Here is a 16,919-nt window from a genome sequence, read left to right as displayed (position 1 = left end):
GGATGTTTACATGGCTCAGCCAGAGGGTTTTGTTGATCCGAAGCATCCGAATAGAGTGTGTAAGCTTAAGAAGTCCATTTATGGACTTAAGCAAGCGTCTCGCAGATGGAATCTTTGCTTCGATGAGAAAGTCAAAGAGTTTGGATTTGTACGAAGCGAAGATGAATCATGTGTATATGTCAAAGCCAGTGGGAGTATAGTAAGCTTCCTCGTTTTGTATGTCGACAACATACTACTCATAGGAAACGAAGTCCCGACTCTGCAGGAGGTTAAGTCCTGGCTCGGGAAGTGCTTCGCTATGAAGGACCTCGGAGAGGCTTCCTATATTCTGGGAATAAGGATAGTGAGAGAACGAAGTAAGAGACTAATAGGACTTAGTCAGAACACTTACTTAGATAAAGTACTGAAACGTTTTAGTATGGAAAGCTCGAAGAAGGGAGAATTACCGATACAAAGTAATGCCAAGTCGAGTAAGACTCAAAGTCTGAGTACTGAAGCTGAAATAGCAGAAATGAGCCGAGTTCCATACGCTTCCGCAATTGGCTCAATCATGTATGCTATGACTTGTACTCGCCCTGATGTAGCCTTTGCTTTGAGCATGGTTAGTAGATATTAAGGGAAACCTGGCAGTGCCCATTGGATTGCGGTCAAGAATATCCTTAAGTACCTTCGGAGGACGAAGGAATGGTTTCTAGTCCTTGGAGGGAGTGATGACTTGAAGGTGTGAGGGTATAGTGACGCCAGCTTTCAGACCGACAGGAACAACTACCGTTCGCAGTCGGGCTGGGTCTTTACCCTGAATGGAGGAGCAGTGACTTGGAAAAGTTCCAAGCAGGAAACTGTAGCTGATTCAACGTGCGAATCAGAGTACATTGTTGCAAGCGAAGCGTCGAAAGAGGCAATATGGTTGAAGAACTTCATCGGTGATCTTGGAGTTGTACCTGCCAAAAAGGAGCCCATGGAGATTTTCTGAGATAATGAAGGAGCGGTTGCCTTGACCAAGGAACCAAGGGATCATGGTAGATCTCGACATATCGACATAAAATATCACTTTATCAGACATCGTGTAGAAGAAGGACAACTCGTGGTTAAGAGGATATCATCAGAAGATAACCCAACAGATCCGCTTACGAAGGGACTGAGTAGGGTTAAGCACTTGCAGCATGCTAGGAGTATTAGGCTGAAGGATGATATTAGCATAGATTAGATAGTATTGGAAACGTGTAATAGATTAATGTAATTAACATTTAATGATTAAATAAATGAGTATTATTTATGAGTAATGTTACTGTCTTATGTTAATTGTTTAACTATTGTTTCACTTTGCATGTTTTGACTTCCAGAATAATTGAGTTTATTAAGAATAATCGAATTATTCAAATTGTCCACAATCGTTCATATGTTGGAAGTAGGTATGAATGAAGATTGTCATGAATTGGTGTGTAGATTGTCTAAATGGTATTAGACATAGCAAAAGTGTGCTGCAACGTTCATGAGTGCTTATGAACTAGTTTTGAGCATTGGAACAAACCCGCGCTTGCTGGAATCACCTTATGGAATATGATAAATAAAGGGTGATCGCAAGACGATAATATCATATGGTCTTAAAACCTAGATATATGGTTTGTTATTTGTTAATTGGTTGTACATTGATAATGTGAAACCGCATCAGTAACTTGATGTTATAAAACGCATTATTGTGTATAGTTGATTAATGAATAAGTAAATGCATATAAGTCGAAGTTTATCTGTTACTTTTATCCTAAGAGGGGAAAAGCGATATCTCGGCTGCTCGATGATTTGATTTGACTTATGTGTCGGGCCCGGCCAGAACTGAATTGATGTGTTCGATTGAGTTCTATGTCGAATGAATCTGAGATCGAGAAACCAATTGCTGGAAAAATTGGTTCCATTGAATTGTCAACATGATATCTAAACAGAGGACTGTACGATCCCTTATCTAAAGGACAAGATTGATTAGATCAGAGTTTGACAGGGTCTTTGAGAGCTACGATTGCTAATGGGATTATACTTGTATATATAGTTACTAGACTTATCCAAGTGGGAGACTATTGGAATAGTGTCTAAGGCTGCAACTATATTAGGCAAGTATTTGACCCGGTTGTGCATGGTCCTTTTGGGTTGCCTTCACTATAGCAACTTGACAGGATGATTTACAATGAGAGAAGAAATATTATTAATATATTATGAGAATAATATAAGGAATAATAATATTATTATTTGATTAATATAAGTCATAAATTAATTAGGAATTAATTTGGTGACTTAAAGAGATTAATTGAATAAAGAGGCATAAACTGTCAATTGAATGATAGTTGTATTTTGGGCTATAATCCCTTAAGGATAAAGGGGGACGGTTTTGAGGGCTTTGGATAGACCTTAAAATCGTCCAAGGCTTATCATTAGGGTATTGGATTGCTTAGGGCCTAAGTTATCCAATTAGGGTTTTAAGGGTGAAACCCTAGGAGCCTTACAAGTATAAATAGACCCAAGGGGTTGATGAAATCGACACTCTTGCCTTTGGAAGAACCCTGGCCGATTTCTAGCTCCTCTCTCCTCTCTCTATAATCATCCTCTTGCTAGTTGGTGTTTATAAGCCATTAGAGGAGTGACACTTGTGACTCTAAAGCTCCAAGGACAAGAAGATTCAAGCAAGTGATTCAAGGTAATCATCTAAATCTGATTTCTTATGTTATTATACTAGAATCATCATTAGAAGTCTTGGATTCAATGCATGTTCAATTAGAGAAACCTAGATCCAAGCATTAGGGTTTGTATGTGCACATCGGAATGTTCATATGTCTAAAACCCAACAACAACAACAACAACAACAATAATAATAATAATAATAATAATAATAATAATAATAATAATAATAATAATAATAATAATAATAATAATCAACACATATAAGTAATCATACAATTCTTCCAATCTAACAAGTTACTATATCATAGCACATCCTATATACAAGGATACATAACACAATCTATTGGGCCGAATTTGGTGGTTTCGATCAACGAGTACAGTGAGGAAGACTCACCTCACAAAGTAGAAGATTGATAGCCTAATCACTGCTCCAACACTAACTCTACAGATAGCCTATACCACAAGCAGAGACCAAGCTTCAATCCACTACTCAAAATACTCCAAATGACCTAAAGTCCAACTTGGTCAAAGTCAACGGTCAAAGGTCAAAGATGAAAATGAACCTCTAGCTGGTCGCCACGCAGTGGCCATCCATGACAGCAAAATGACAAAATAGACGAGGTCTAGCCAGTCGCTATGCCTTGGTAACCTAAGGTCATACCGTGAGCACTGGTTCCTATCAGCTTAATGTGTTAAATCGTTTTCTTCAATTTTAAGGGCTCCAAAGCTTAGATCTGGTCCATTTAATGGTCTAAACGGATAAAGATTCCAACTTTATCCCTTTAGACTCCCCAATAGATAAATATTTCAACTCCTAGGTCCAAAAGGGCAAAACACAACTTGGCTTAATCAACAAACACTTAATTTTGAAGAACTCTTTTCCAGCCTTTCCAGAAAAGTTTCTAGCACTATTACTAACATAAAAATCCCTGCTTTTCAGATATGCATGCCCAATGTAACACCCATAAAAGTTCAATCCAATTTAAACTTTTAAAACATTTCAAATCCATTAAACATTACAAATTGTTTTCAAAATGTATCATATCAGAGTATCCCAAAAACAAATTCATAAAAAGTGAGGAGTTGTACGATCACGCCTTTGCCTTGCCCCGATCCCTTGAAGTACCTGAAACAATAAACTGAAACTATAAGCCCGAAAGATTAGTGAGTTCCCCAAAAATACCGATACACACACCATCCACATAACCATGTCAGCAACATTATAACATAACAAATTGAACAAAATGCAACGGGTCCACAGCTTTACAGACTGGATTACCCCTGGGCCCACAGTGTGAGTCTGGATTGCCTTGCAGGCCCACAGCTCACATCTGGTTTGCCATCGAGCCCACATTACGAATCTCCCTTAGCTCGTAACTAGAATGCTCCCGGGTCTATTGGTTACCGCACGAAGCAGTCCCACCTCAACCCACCCCACATAACATATCAACATATAACATAACCACTATGCATGCAGATAATCATATAACATAGGTAGTCCATGTTGACCCTTACTCGTCGAGTACCCTCGGCTACTCTCCGAGTTCCTCGAGATACTCGTTCACTCGCCGAGTCTCCAGAGTGACTCGTCGAGTTCCTAAGGTTCACGATCGAAGCTTTTGGCCACTCGTTGAGTTTCCTTCTTGCAACTCGACAGGTTTACACGCATTCATCAATTTGGGGAAACATTAAATGACTCGCCGAGTTGTTAATCCAACTCATCGGGTCTACGGCAATCTTCATCGGACTCACCGAGTTGTTCATCCAACTCATCGAGTTCAATGCCTATCTTCATATGACTCGCCGAGTCGTCTATGCAACTCCCCGAGTTCCTTCAGCCCTTTAACCATGCAGACACTTTTCAAGCCATGCCAAGGCCCCAAATTGCAGATCCAACTTCCTTAGGCATGCTTATCACGTAAAGTTCCAAACTTTACGTGCATACAAGGCTTGAAGACCCTAAAATGGAACAACTAAGCTTGCAATGAAGTCACATCATTGGGGGAAGACTCATACTAGACAAGGCTGATGGCTTTATGAATCTAGAAGCCAAGGGGAATCCAGATCTGAAGTTACAACTTCAGATCTTGGATTAAACACGAGAACCCTTTCCTAAAGTCATGCACAAAAGGGTTTAGGAGAAAATGAGCCAAGGGAAAAACTATCTAATACCTTCAAGAGAGCCCTTTCTGACGCAGAACTTGAAACCCACAAATTCTTGCTTCAACTAGCTTGCTTCCCAAGTGATTCCTTTACCAAAAACTCCCCTCTAAGCTTAAACCTCTAAATAATACACACACACTCGAGTTAGGGCCTTTCCGGACTCTCAATGGACTGTAAAGAGGCCAAAGGAGGTTTGTGCTTCTTTAAATAGGGTGCAAAAAACCTGGGATTTAGGGTTTCATCTGCCAGCTCCTACTCGCCGAGTCCCTTCTTGGACTCGGCAAGTAGGTCACTAAAACACGTGGACCAACCTGCTGCTACTCGACGAGTAGGGCAACCAACTCGTCGAGTAGACCCAAAGACTAAAAAAGATTCAACATAATTCAATACCTGAGAATCGGGGTGTTACAACTCTCCTCCACTTGAATTAGACTTCGCCCTTGAAGTCCAGTGCGATGAACAATGTCGGGTAATCGTCCCGCATCTCTGCCTACGGATCCTATGTCCACTCAGATCCCTTCCGATGCTCCCACTATACCTTCACCAAAGGTATCTCCTTATTCCACAAAACTTTCATCTTCCTCTCAAGTATGGCCACAGGCCTCTCCATGTAATTCAGGCGCTCATCTACCTGAATATCATCCAATGACACCATTGCCTCCTGATCCACAATGCACTTACGCAGCTGCGAAACATGAAAAGTTTTGTGGATCCGACTAAGCTCCTCCGGAAGCTCTAACCTGTATGCCACCTTGCCAACACTGGAAATGACCCTGAACGGCCCAATGTATCGGGGACCCAATTTCCCCCACTTCCTAAAGCGAATCACACCCTTTCAGGGCGAGACCTTCAGGAGCACCATATTATCTACCTGAAACTCTAACTCGGATCGGCGTCTATCGGCATAACTCTTCTGCCGACTCTGAGCGGTCTGCAGTCGCTGCCTAATCTGCTGAATCTTCTTGGTAGTCTGCAGGACTACCTCCGTCCGCCCCATCACTCAGTGTCCAACCTCACCCCAACAAACCGGGGTGCGACATCTGCACCCATACAGTAGCTCAAACGACGGGGCGCCAATACTGGAATGGTAGCTATTATTGTAAGCAAACTATGCAAGAGGTAGGTGGGAATCCCAACTCCCACCGAAATCAATGACACACGCCCTCAACATGTCCTCGAGGGTCTGAATGGTCCACTCACTATGTCCGTCTGTCTGTGGATGAAACGTTGTGCTAAAGTGCAAGCGTGTGCCTAGTTCCTCGTGGAACTTCGGCCAGAAACGGGAGGTAAATCTGACATCTCGGTCTGAGACAATGGAGATCGGAATCCTATGGCGTGCAACAATCTCACGGACATAAATTTCGGCCAACCTCTCGGCCGACGAACTCTCCTGTATCGCCAAGAAATGAGCACTCTTGGTCAATCGATCCACGATGACCCATATAGTGTCGAACCCTTTCGCCGTCATTGACAGCTTCGTGATAAAGTCCATCGTGATCTGTTCCCACTTCCACATGGGGATCTCTAGAGGTTGCAACTTACCATGCGGCCTCTGATGCTCGGCCTTGACCATCCTACACGTCAAGCACCTCTCAACATACGAAGCAATTTCTCGCTTCATGCATGGCCACCAGTAACTCAAACTCAAGTCTCGATACATCTTGGTTGCCCCCGGGTGTATGGAAAAATGAGACTTATGAGTCTCCTCCATCACTGTCTATCTGAATCCACCAGCCATCAGAACCTAAACTCGAACACAGCGAGTCAATAACCCCCGCCTATCCTGAACAAATCGAGCGCTTTCACCCTTGATCCTTTCCACTTTCCAGTTCTCTGGCCGTATGCCCTCGACCTGGACATCTCTGATCAAACTCACCAGTTGGGAATCCATTGCTATCCTCATACACTTTGCTGGGTTGCAATACCCAGCTGACTTGCGACTCAACGCATCCGCAACCACATTTGCTTTACCAGGGTGGTAAAGGATCTCACAATCGTAGTCCTTGACTACATCTAACCACCTGTGCTGTCTCATATTCAAGTTCGGCTGATCCATGATGTGTCTCAAACTCTTGTGATTCATGTATATGGTACAGCGGACCCCATATAGGTAATGCCTCCAAATCTTGAGAGCGAAAACCATCGCTCCCAGCTCCAGATCATGTGTAGGATATCTCGTCTCATGCGGCTTCAACTGCCGCGATGCATAAGCTATCACCCGTCCCCTATGCATGAGGATTGCCCCTAAACATGTGATGGAGGAATCACAAAATGCCACAAAATCCTCAACTCTCTCCGAGAGTGTCAAAACGGAGCCTCACACAACCGCTGATGGAGGGTCTCAAACGCCCTTTACTGCTAGAAACCCTACCGAAAATCCGCCTTCTTCCTCGTCAGACGAGTGAGGGGTACTACTATCTTGGTGAAATCCCGAATGAATCTCTAGTCGTACCTTGCCAATCCCAGAAAACTCCTGATATCTGAGGGAGATTTCGGAATCTCCCACTGCATGACTGCGTCGATTTTGGCCGGGTCGACCAAAATCCCATCCTGGTTAACAAGGTTCCCAAGGAACTGGACCTCTCGTAACCTAAACTCGCACTTTGAGAACTTGGCATACAACCATTCTCATCTCAGAACCTCCAACAGCTCCCTGAGGTGCTCCTCGTGCTGCTCTCGAGTGTTGGAATACACCAAGATATCATCTATAAACACGATGAACGAGCGATCCAACATCGGTCTGCAGACCCGATTCATCGGGTCCATAAACACTGCCGACGCATCGGTGAGCCCAAACGACATCACTACGAACTCGTAATGACCATAACGAGTCTGAAACGCGGTCTTCTCCACGTCCTGCTCTCTGACCCGGACTTGATGATACCCCGACCTCAAATCTATCTTGGAGAACCAAGATGCCCCCTGCAACTGATCAAAGAGATCATCTATCCTCGAGAGTGGATAACGGTTCTTCACCGTCAACTTGTTCAACTCCCTATAATCAATGCACATCCGGTGCAAGCCGTCCTTCTTCCTGACGAAGAGGATCGGTGCTCCCCATGGAGAACTGCTAGGTCGAATGAACTGCTTGCCCAACAATTCCTACAGCTGTGAAGACAGCTCCTGCATCTCGGGTGGCGCCAAACGGTACGACGCCTTGGCAATAGGAGCCGCACCCGGCACCAATTCGATCCGGAACTCGACCTGCCTCTCCGGATGCATCCCTGGTAATTCCTCAGGAAGCACGTCGGCAAAATCCTTGATCACTAGAACCGCTGAAACTGAAGTCTGGTCTCCAACTCGCGTATCCACCACGTACGCTAAGTAACCCACACATCTGTGCTGAATATACTGTCGAGCTCTGGTGGCTGAACAGAACCTTGAACCCACTCTGGTGCCCTCACCATATAAAATCAGTTCTCCCCCACTTGGGGTTCGAACTACCACTCTCTGGCCCTCGTAATCTATCATGGCACTGAAACGACTAAGCCAATCCATACCCATAATCACGCATACTTCCCCCATGGGAATCGGAATCCAATCTGTCGGAAAGACCACTCCGAAGATCTCCAACTGACATCCTCGGTAGACCGAAGAAGCAGAAACTCCATGTTCGTTGGCGATGTAAACTCGCAACGGACACTGTAGCTCGTCAACTGGTACACCAAACCCCTTACTAAATGTCTAAGAAACGAAAGACCGACTCACCCCCGAGTCAAATAATACCAAAGCAGGCAAGAAGTTCACTAAAAACGTACCTAAGAACAGGTACCACATATAAGAATAACACATATATAATAAAATAGGTAAAGGAGAGGAACATACCAGCAACCACATCCGGTGCTGCTCTGGCCTCCTCTGCCGTAACCCGGAAAGCACGCCCCTAAGCCTTTGGAGGCTCGGCCTTAACAGGCCTCCCATCAGCGATCCTCAAAGTAGCTGGCGTTGGAACCTGCGCTGGCTTGGCGGCTAGCAATGGGCAGTTGGCCTTCACATGGCCAACCTGATCGCAGTGGTAGCATAACCTCATACCCGAAACCGAGGCGCCCTGGAAAAATCCTTCGCATAATCCCCCTCCTTGCCACACCTGTGGCATCCGCTACCCGCCCGATACACTCCAGAATGACTCCTACCGCACTTCCCACACGTGCGGCTCTCCTGACCCCTAGTCCTAGAATCAGCGGTCTTAGACTACTTCGGTGCCGGTTGAGACTGTGTCAGGGCCAGACGCTGCTCCCTCAACTGTAGCTTGATCTCCAACTCACGCCGCCTAGCGACTTCCTGCAACTCCAACATAGTATCACATCGCCGGGTAGACACAAATTGACGGATGTCAGCCTTGAGCATGCTCAGATAACGAGTCATCTGAGCCTGCTCGGAATCAAAATCTAGGCAGAACATAGCCCTCTCTGTGAACATACGAGTGATCTCCATCAACGACTCCCCATCCTGTCTCAAACTCAAAAACTCCTGAGCCAACCGCTCCCGCTCCACCTGTGGAACATAGCGGGCGCGGAACATCTCCCTGAAATGCTCCCAAGTAACATCAACTCTCTGATCATCAGTGTACAATCCGGTCGTCAATCTCCACCAATCCTTGGCCCCTAGCCTCAGCAGGTTCAAGGCACATCTGACCTTCTGGTCAGTAGGACATGAACACGTGAAGAAACAACCCTCCACGTCTGATAACCACCTCATAGCTCTAATCGCATCCTGAGTGCCATCAAATTTCAGGGGCTTCGTGTTATCGAAGTCCCGGTACTGGAAACCCCGTCCAGCTCCAGTTCCTCCTGCCGCTGTTACAGCTGATGCAGCTGCTGCAGCAACCGTCTCTGCAAGGGTTGCGTAACGCTCGTCAAAGTACTCAACCATAGCGGTCTTAATAGACCCAAACATCTCCGGTAGCTGCGCCCGGAACAAAGTGGCAACCTCATCATGTAGGACCTCTCGAATCCTGGAGTCTAGCTCATCTGTCCCCATCTATACCACAGGCTCAGGTGCTACCGGCACCTCCTAGCCTCTGTCCCGTGATCCTAATCCCGACCCGGATGCAGTCACAAAACGTCTCGTCATCACCATGCTGAAAACACACCAACAGATATCAGAGGGTCGCATAACAATAGGGGACCAACTGCCGACTAAACCCTAGGGGTTGTGACTTCCTTGTTACGTGTATGTGTTTTTGTTCTTTCACTAGTACGGGCCCATACTACCTTCCACACCTACCCATATTTGTCTCAAGTATCACCACAACACCCTAACAACATAGATACCATAGCTAGCGCCCAACCCTCATTCCTAAAGGAATGCTAAACTATTGCACGACTGGCCTCACGGCCTCTCACTACCCATCCATCCATGAAACTTCCATCAACCTTGCAGTGCTAGTGTATGCTAGCCATACATAATGCTGGACCGTATAGACCTTCAAATATCCGATCCTACCCTCAAGTCGAATTAAACATTCTCAGGCTATAAGATCTTGATTATATACAGTTGTGATGCATACACAAGTAACTATAGTAATGATTTCAATCTTATATAAGGAAAACCCTAGGCTAGCAGGCATCATGTAATCAGGCAATTCCATCATCCAACTCCTGAAGATCCCTAGCCTAGTACTAGCATGCTGTTCTAACATATCACATAATCAAATAGCTGTATGGTATTTTGGGGATCTACTTACTGGCTCCGGCTGCTTGTACACCTTGCATCCTCCTTTACTTATTTTGAAAACTATTTAAAACCATTTTGAAAATCTTTCATTGATTTGAGACTGGATTCACACGAATGTTCCTCCAATTCACTCAAACCAAGGCTCTGATACCAACTTGTAACACCCATAAAAATTCAATCCAATTTAAACTTTTAAAACATTTTAAATCCATTAAACATTACAACTTGTTTTCAAAATGTATCATATCAGAGTATCCCAGAAACAAATTCATAAAAAGTGAGGAGTGGTACGATCACGCCTTTGCCTTGCCCCAATCCCCTGAAGTACCTGAAACAATAAACTGAAACTATAAGCCTGGAAGCTTAGTGAGTTCCCCCAAAACCATGTCAGCAACATTATAACATAACAAACTAAACATAATGGAACGGGTCCATAACTTTACAGACTGGATTACCGCCTGGGCCCATAGTGTGAGTCTCGATTGACTTGTGGGCCTACAACTCACATCTGGCTTGCCATCAAGCCCATAGTACAGGTCTCCCTTAGCCCGTAACTGGAATGCTCCCGGGTCTGTTGGTTACCGCACGAAGCAGTCCCACCTCAACCCATCCCACATAACATATCAACATATAACATAACCACTGTGCATGCATATAATCATATAACACAGGTAGTCCTACAGATCTACCTAACTGGCATAACCACTGAGCATGTGGATAATCATATAACAACATAGGTGGTCCTACAGATCTACCTAACTGACACAACCATTGAGCATGCAACATTAACTTCATACTCAACATACTAACACTGCTAGGATAACATATTCAATGGGCTGGCCTTGGTGCCTTAGACCCCTTAGTATAGTGAGGATAACACACCTCGCAAATGTCGACTCGGTAAATAAACTCTAACTATCGGATCACTGCTACAAACTCCACCACCTATTATCATAGTATAACCATACTCGTAAGTTCCCAACTCTTCAAGGTACCCCATAAGTCAACTAGTCAACCCCTGGTCCAAGTCAAAGTCAACAGTCCATGTTGACCCTTACTCGTCGAGTACCCTCAGCTACTCGCCGAGTTTGTCGAGATACTCGTTCACTCACCGAGTCTCCGGAGTGACTCGTTGAGTTCCTAAGGTTCGTGATCGAACCTTAAGGCAACTCTTCGAGTTTCCTTCTTGCAACAGGTTCACACGCATTCATCAATTTGGGGAAACATTAACCGACTCGCCGAGTTGTTCATCCAACTCGTCGGGTCTACGACAATCTTCAACGTACTCTCCGAGTTGTTCATCCAACTCGTCGATTTCGATGCCTATCTTCATATGACTCGCCGAGTCGACTATGCGACTCTCCGAGTTCCTTCAACCCTTTAACCATGCAGACACTTTTCAAGCCATGCCAAGGCCCCAAATTGCAGATCCGACTTCCTTAGGCATGCGTATCATGTAAAGTTCCAAACTTTACGTGCATGCAAGGCTTTAAGACCCTAAAATGGCACAACTAAGCTTGCAATGAAGTCACATCCTTAGTGGAAGGCTCATACTAGACAAGGCTGATGGATTTATGAATCTAGAAGCCAAGGGGAGTCCATATCTGAAGTTACAACTTCAGATCTTGGCTTAAACACAAAAAACCTTTCCTAAACTCATGCACAAAAGGGTTTAGGAGAAAATGAGCCAAGGGAAAAACTGTCTAATACCTTCAAGAGAGCCCTTTCTGATGCAAAACTTGAAACCCACAAATTCTTGCTTCAACTAGCTTGCTTCCCAAGTGATTCCTTCACCAAAACTCCCCTCCAAGCTTAATCCTCCAAAGAATACACACACTCAAGTTAGGGCCTATTTGGACCCTCAATGGACTGTAAAGAGGCCAAAGGAGGCTTGTGCTTCTTTAAATAGGGTGCAAAACCCCGAGATTTATGGTTTCCTCTGCTAGCTCCTACTCGTCGAGTCCCTTCTTGGACTCGGTGAGTAGGTCACTAAAACACGTGGAGTAATCCGCTGCTAGTCGACGAGTAAGGAAACCAACTCGTCGGATAGACCCAAAGACTAAAAAGATTCAACATAACTTAATATCTGAGAATCGGGGCGTTACACCCAATGCATGTCTTGGACTCCTATTAGGTCAAAATGAGGCCTATTAGGTCAAAATGAAGGTTAACGGCCAAAATTCCATGCATGACACCAAAACTCATTTCTAATCTAGATCCAAAGCACTAAATACCCCAAATGGCTTGGAGATTAATAAAGTTGAAAACTTTATGAGATCTCACCACTCAAATCCATCAATACATGAAGAAAAGGGACAAAATCTTAGATCTCGCAACTTAGCAAAGAAAAAGGTTGGTTCTTGGACACTCACCAAGGTCTAGAAGATATGATAACTGATGAAGAGGTTGCTTGTAAGGTAGACTACCACACCAACGGCTTCATTCTCCTTCAAACATCACCAAAAAACCAAGAATGATTTCATAATTGCAATGGAGGCTAGGGTTAAGGTTTCTAAATTTGAGAGGGTGATGAAGGCTAAATGATCACGAGACCCTAGCCTTAATTTTATTTAAATAGGGCCCAAAGCCCAAGGATTAGGGTTTTCCTCTAAAAACATCTGCCATGCCGTGGTGCCTATGGTCATGCTGTGGCGGGTCATTTAAACCTGCGATCCAAAACAGTACCACCACGCTGTGGCCACCCTAAAAATAAAAGTTAATATAAAAAATTTAACTCATAATACAACAACAGTAGATATATTTACAGTGCGGCTCAGAAAAAAAGATATATTTACAATGTCATTTTAAAGTTAAGCAATCAAGCCTTACAAATAGAATCAAAACAAAACCAAGTTGATAACATGAAGAGTCTTAAAATGACAGTAAAGGGGATTCCATCGGTAAAAGGTTGAGGGTTCAAGCGTATCACGGTATCAGGAGTTGACGGAAAGGTGCCCCTCAGCCAAAGGTTAGGAGTTCAAATATCATTGGAAACATAAGATATAGATTTAAGAGTAGGATTAGGTATGTGTAACGGTTCTAGAAAAAGAATCAAAACAAAAAAGAAGTTGATAACATGAAAAATTCCTAAAATGACAGTAGATGGATTCCATAGATCGTTCCAAGAAAAGGGGATAAGCATGCCGGGGATGGAATGGCAACATTGGAGTTGTATATATTGTAATTTTTTTTCCGATAATCGAAGATACACAATAGCTGTGATTGCTCTAGGGCTAGACTCATCTACAATATTGACATGTTGTCCTTTTTGAATATTTGTTAACTAATATTTAAATTGTTTAGATATTACTTTTTAATTAATTATTTATATTTGGTAATTAATATAGAAAAGACTAAGGACATCCACAATTGGGGTTTAACTCTTGTGTGCCATATGATGAAAATTTTTTTCTAAAAATCTTTATGGGGGTTAGGTTTACCCTGTAAAAAAGCTAGAACCTTGAGTGCTTGTTGAAATATTGCCACTAGGATTCCACTTAACTCGTTTGACGTTTCAAAAAATGATCATTGAATGGTTCAATAAGTTATTTTTTTTATTTTTAAATTAAATTTCAAAAATACATATATCTAATCATATTTTCATATTTTTTTATATTAGATTTTTGTATTTTTTTTTTAACTAAACCGCAAACAAAATTAACCATATTTTTTGTTATTATATTATGCCTAACAACGAAGACATGTCCTTGCAATCCGTTAGAAAACATACTTCCAGACATCAAAATCAGCATTAGAAAAAACAAATCACTATAAGCAAAGCAACGGATTAGGGAGAAATCTTTTTTTATAACAATTATCAATTTTCACCACATCAATGACCAAATACGGAAATACTATTACAGTTTTCGATATATAGCAGACGCCTCCAATCACAGGGTATAAAATTTATACTGTCCAGCGTTGAAATTGTATGCAAAAGTGGGATTATTATGGATCGGGTGGTATATTTGTAAAATAACTTGGTCTATGTCTGATTTTTTTAGTCTTTTTTTATATTATGTGTACGTCATTTCGATGTATCGAGTCTCACTCAGATATCCTGTGCTGCTTCACATGGAATCCGACATGTACACCCGACAAGGAGGGACCTAGCTACACCCTGGCTTGGGTATAAACATATATTTATATAAAAATTCTAAAATACGTACTCTTATAGTGTAAAAACAAATTCTTAATTACTATAGCGCATACCAAAAAATATTTTAAATAAAAGTGCATAGTCATACCATGTTTTTGGATGCTTGGATGTGCCATTAATACCCCTAGGATCTGTTTGCCATTAAAGAGGGCATGGAGTAACATGGCCATGAACCCCTAGATATGTGTTTTAGTAGAAACCATGTGTTGGTATGTGGTTAGTAGTTCATGCAAGTTGTTGACAACGATGACTTTTAGGACCACTGCTCATTCTGAATCAAAGAACATGGGAGGATCCAAATATCTTAAGGTTTAAAGTTTGCCCTTTTCACACTTCAATCACAACATTATGGTACTACGGGCTGTTCCTTCTGTACCTTAATCTTTTGATATATCACCAACCATGGCTATTATGACTACGTTAATCCTTGTAGTTTTCTGCATTTTACAATTGAATAGAACTGTGATCATCAGGCAGATGCATTCCTCAGCTAAAATTTGTCCTTATGAAATACGTTCATTATCACCATATATGGAGCTTATATATATGAAACCGGTTCCAGGTTTCATCTGCAATATCGATAAACTTGTAGATCCTTTCAACAAAAAATGGTATATTGCTTTTGTTCACTTTCATATAATTGTATAGATATTATGATGACGTGATGCATTATCCATATATGTATATTGGGACATTATGAATACAATATATGAATATTCAAACGAAAACAACAAAAAATTTAAGAAAAAGAAATTTTAAGAACCGATCTCAACCGTTAATGATTTCTAAGCTAATGTCTATTTTTCATAGCTGAGAGGAGTGGTGTCGGCTCAACCGATCTCCACTTTAGCACCAACAAGGAAGAAAGGGGGGAAGAAGGAAGGAAGGAAGAAGATATGGTGTGGCTGCCAAGTAGGGGAGAAGAAATGGGGAAGAAGGGAGGAAGAAGAAAAAGACTCAACATGCCATTGCCGAGTTACGGTTCCAATCTCGACATGCAAAGTTCACTGGATGGTGCTCAATCGAGTCAGCAATGCTGAGTGGCTGACGAGACCACTCCGCATAGGTTTATAGTTAATTAATTTCTTATATTATTTCTAGGTCATATTATCAAAATCTTAAATTTTGGTTAACATCCTTCTTTTTATACAAACTTTATAAATATTGAAGTTTGTGCTCATTTATAGCATGGTAATGTTTCAATTATGATACTATATTATTTTGTTTTAAATCAAACATGATATTTAAAAAAAAACATTAATATTGACCAATTCAGTTATTAGGTTGTCATGTTGAGGTGGAAAAAGGTAATGATTTGGTATGTTGACATGACACGGAAGTCATTAAATTATCATTCATTTTTTAAATTTGACACTTTGTTTTTCTTTAAATCGAGCATCTTCATCCCAAATATCCTTTTCGAACTTATTATGGGTTCTAATCTTTATTGAAGACTATATATGCATTCATTGTTGTTAAAATTTTACGGACATGAATAGTGTGTGGTGATTAATTTAACACAAACAATATATAAGGTTTTAATTATGTACAACTAACCAAATAGCCTTTGAATTAGCGATATCAGGAGTTGACAGTGAGAGATAGGTGCCCATCAGCGAGGTGATGAGATTCAAGTTTGGGAGTGGAAGAAAGATGTATATTTAGAAGTAGAGTAGTAGGTGTGTAGGTATGTAAGTCGTTCAAAAAATATTATGCGTAACTATCTGATGTCCCCAATCTAAAACAAAACAATGAATAGTAACGAAAAACCAATTAATAGCCTATAGACACAACAAGAAATATCCTTATTATTGATGAAAATAATTTGGCCACTAACGATAGAAGAGTAGTCATTTGTTAGGGTCAGGATATTCAGGCTCCTCAACTATCTCAGGATCCCGACTATTACCGTTATTATTATTTACTAACATTTATAACGGTTATATTTCGTTCTTAGTTAACACATATGCAGAAATAGTCAAGAGAAGACTTATTCTCAACAGAGAGTCGTCTCAACTATGCTAAAGACCCAGAATACCAAGTCAAAAGACGTTCACAAAGCTAGTCATAGAGGATCCTGAGAATATCGGACTTCTTGTTAGCAAGTTTAGACTATAAATTGACACATGTATCTCACACACCGCACACTCTACATACTCTTAGCTTACGCTACAAACTTTTTCACTTGTTCTTATAGAAATACTCTCTGTAATCATCATTTTATATTAATAAAATCATCAAGGCAGGTGAT

At 42.0% G+C, this 16,919-nt stretch overlaps 1 long non-coding RNA gene across 1 annotated transcript; it reads left to right on the top strand.

Annotated features, from left to right (window-relative positions):
- The first annotated feature begins 14,730 nt into the window (after positions 1-14,730).
- Positions 14,731-15,943, top strand: LOC128133043 (uncharacterized). The gene is made up of 2 exons (XR_008231232.1): positions 14,731-15,279; positions 15,479-15,943. It is a non-coding gene; the product is annotated as an uncharacterized LOC128133043 (long non-coding RNA).
- The last annotated feature ends 976 nt before the right edge of the window (positions 15,944-16,919 follow it).

The sequence above is a fragment of the Lactuca sativa genome, chromosome 3 (assembly GCF_002870075.4).
Source record: "Lactuca sativa cultivar Salinas chromosome 3, Lsat_Salinas_v11, whole genome shotgun sequence".
Lineage (NCBI taxonomy): Eukaryota > Viridiplantae > Streptophyta > Magnoliopsida > Asterales > Asteraceae > Lactuca > Lactuca sativa.
Note: the sequence above shows the minus strand (reverse complement) of the source record. Positions and strands in the feature narration are given on the sequence as shown.